The sequence below is a fragment of the Bacillus rossius genome, unplaced genomic scaffold, assembly GCF_032445375.1.
Source record: "Bacillus rossius redtenbacheri isolate Brsri unplaced genomic scaffold, Brsri_v3 Brsri_v3_scf32, whole genome shotgun sequence".
Taxonomy (NCBI): domain Eukaryota; kingdom Metazoa; phylum Arthropoda; class Insecta; order Phasmatodea; family Bacillidae; genus Bacillus; species Bacillus rossius.
Window position 1 is genome coordinate 298,189 of NW_026962503.1, and position 3,623 is coordinate 301,811.

The 3,623-nt window shown below is 37.5% G+C and overlaps 1 non-coding gene across 1 annotated transcript; it reads right to left on the reverse strand.

Moving 5' to 3' along the window:
- Positions 1-373: 373 nt before the first annotated feature.
- On the reverse strand, positions 374-492 carry LOC134544191 (5S ribosomal RNA). The gene has a single exon (XR_010077584.1). It is a non-coding gene; the product is annotated as a 5S ribosomal RNA (ribosomal RNA).
- Positions 493-3,623: the final 3,131 nt, after the last annotated feature.

Sequence of the window (3,623 nt, forward strand, 5' to 3'; positions counted from 1 at the left end):
AACAGAGAAACTTCAAAATAGGTGTGTGTGTGTGTGTTTATATATATATATATATATATATATATACATATATACATACATACATACATACATACATACATACATATACACTTATATATTTATTTTTTCACTTTGAATTTTGTATGAGGTATACACATGCAAAGATTCACAGCTACTGGGTGGGTGAGTGAGTGAGTGAGTGAGTGAGTGATTGATTGATTGATTGATTGATTGATTGATTGATTGATTGAGAGAGAGTGAGTGTGTGTGTTAGGGGGGGGGGGGGGGAAATGTGGTGATTGTGGGGGAAAAAAAAATTTAAAATTGAAATTTTTAAAAAAAAAATTTTTTTCTGTAGGGTGCAAAATAGTAGTGCCAACGGCACGTGGTGTTCCCAAGCGGTCACCCATCTAAGTACTAACCACGCTCGACGATGCTTAACTTCGGTGATCGGACGAGAACCGGTGTGTTCATCGTGATATGGCCGTTGGCAATGATATAGATGTTTTTTTTTTGCAGTTTGTATTTGCCACTCGAAATAGCTATACCAGGTGTGATTGTTACAAACAACAGGAGAAATCGTGTAATGAACACTCTTTTACTTCCCCCCCCCCCCTCCCCACACACAACACCCACCACCCTCACCATCCCAACCACCAAAGCCCTCTTCAAAATACACTCTCACACACACACACAAACCCACACTCTATAACTGATGAACATTACCATAACTTCTTAAAGCCATTAGATAATATTTAACTCAAGAAAGGTATTGTGATATGTTTAAAGAAAGAAAGGTGAAACCTTTAACTTTACCAGCAGGTATTAGTATCACTGAGGTATCTTCTAGGTTGTAGCAGCAATAGTAGTAATAATAATAAAATTAAATAAGGTAATAAAAAAGAAAAGTTATACATGTGATCAAATCATGAATGTATAAAACTGGAATGAATTTAAATTTTTTTTATTTTTCTTCATAGGCTGTTTTGAAATTGATGAGTAAGTGCCTCTTCTTTTAAATTTTTTAATGCTGAACACTGTTACATAAGAGATGAATGTTTAGAAAATTTAAAAAAAAAAAAGCTAGCCCAGCCCCCTCCCCCCCTCACACAAAATCCAAACAAAAAAAAAACACCCTCCTTCAAAACATCACATAATCATCCAGCCAGCAGTGCAGACGAGAAATTTGCACTCGGGGCCGCCATTTTGACGATAAATTCTTGCATGGCACACCAAAGGTAGGAAAGAATTTAAAAAAATAAAAATAATAGACGAGCACCCTCGCGTCTGCCTGTAGAAAATGAAGTTAAAAGTAACATAACCTAAAGACAGGCACACACTAGGGTGCTCCCAGGCGGTTGAGAAATTTTTTCCCGCCAAAAGACTTATATATATTATTTATTTTACTGTTTTTGGCAGGGGGCTATGTCGGTCTGTGTGCAAAGTAGTTCCTACTCCCGCCGCCAGGAGCGCGCGCGGTGGGTAGCGATGTTGTTTTTTCTGCTTTCATTTGTTTATTATTTAGAGGGTTAATGCTATGTAAATGTACGCAAGTTTGGTTATGTGTCGGTAGTTGTGCGAGATTTAATTTCCGAAACGAAATTTGACTTTCATCGGCCTGCATTTCTCACTTATTCGGAAAATACATGTGTGTTTATGTATGTATAATAATCGAGTGATTTTGTAATAATTTGGAAGTTTTGTTTGCGTGTGCGATGTGGGGAAGAAAAGGTGTGCACACGAGTCCTAGGGCTATATTTTTTTTTATTGCGAAATATTTACTTCATGTGGTGAAAAATTTTAAATTATTTGTGATGCAAGTGAAATTTTTTTTTTTTTTCAGTTGGGTGATGTGTTTGTCCTCGTTTGTGTGCAAGGAAGCAAACATGCTGAAGGTAAGGGGCCATAAATGACACTTTAAAATATTAGTTTACCATTAATTTTGGTTAAATATTAAATTGCCATATAAGTAAAATCATGTCAACTGTTGTATTCCACCCAGTATAAGCTGTTAGTAATGGGTACTTAATATAAATAGAATAAATGTAAGCATTTTCGTCTGCATGAAAATTCACTTTTTTTTTGGATCCATTTGTACTGTGGGTAGTTAAATAGTACATTATGTTGTTTTTACTTCGAAGTACAAAACATCTTGTGCATGATTGCAAATTCAAACGCAGTTAAGCATAATATGAATTCGAATTATGTGTGTGTGTGTGTGTATATATATATTTTTTTTTCAGTTTTTTTTTTTTTTTTTTTTTTTTTTTTTTTTTTTTTTTTTTACTGTGTCCAGTTTTAGCACAAATGGAATTATTTTCAAAGTGAATCGATGCAACTGGTCTTTGCCATTAATATTGATATATGATCTAACTAAATTAAATAGAAAGGATTTTTTTATTTATTTTTTTATATATATAAATATATTTGTAGCAATGTACTAATGACCACAGAAGTAAGCAAAAAAAAAAAATATATATATATATATCTCAGCCAGTAAACCATGCGTCTTAAAGACTTTTTTTAATGAAAATATTTCTGCCTTGGTTAAGCTTACATTTACTATCATAGGGATTGAGGGAATTGTAGAACAGCAGCAGAAGCATTTCCTTTCATGATCATGTTCTTGGTCCTGAAAAGGACCGTTTATGTAAGCATGTGCACACCAGACCTGCTCACTTGGAGCTGGTGTATTTGGTGACAGCCTTGGTGCCCTCGCTGACAGCGTGCTTGGCCAGCTCCCCGGGCAGCAGCAGTCTCACGGCCGTCTGTATCTCGCGGCTGGTGATGGTGGAGCGCTTGTTGTAGTGGGCGAGGCGGCTGGCCTCTGCCGCGATGCGCTCGAAAATGTCGTTCACGAAACTGTTCATGATGCTCATGGCCTTAGATGATATGCCAGTGTCCGGATGAACTTGCTTCAACACTTTGTAGATGTAGATTGCGTAGCTTTCCTTCCTCTTGCGCTTCTTTTTCTTGTCGCCCTTCGAGATGTTTTTCTGGGCCTTGCCCGCCTTTTTGGCTGCCTTACCGCTCGTCTTGGGGGGCATCGTAGGTCTGAGCTGTGCCGCTGTCGCTAGATGAGTGAGACGGGAACTGAATTTTTTTCGTGAAAAGTTTTCTTGGCTTCTTGTTGCGCGACCAATCGGAGCGCTCCGCGGCTCGTGATTGGTCGCGCTCCGCGGAGGGACGTGTAACAAAAGTAATTTCCAGCGGCCGGGGCGCCACTTTCGACTTGACTTTTTTACTTTCGACTTTCGACTTTTTTTACTTTCACTTTTCTACTTTCGACTTTTTCTACTTTCGGCCGAGCGGTTGATAATAGAAGAAGGAGAGTATTTAATAGTGAATTGAAAGGCAGATAAATTTAATGTTTTGTAAAAATTTTAAGCCAATGAAGAATTTGGAGGAGACAACACAATGGATGTGAACAAATCATTAAATAAACAGGAGTTTTCGACAAAACAGGTTTCTGCACTCAAAAAAATGGGTAAAAAGAAGAATAAGCAAGAGAAATTTTGCAACAATGAAGAAAATCAGGTAAGCTTCAGTAGTAATACCGAAGCAGAAGATTTAAGAGGTAAACACGAACATACTGCTCGACAAGAACTGGAGACCATCATGAC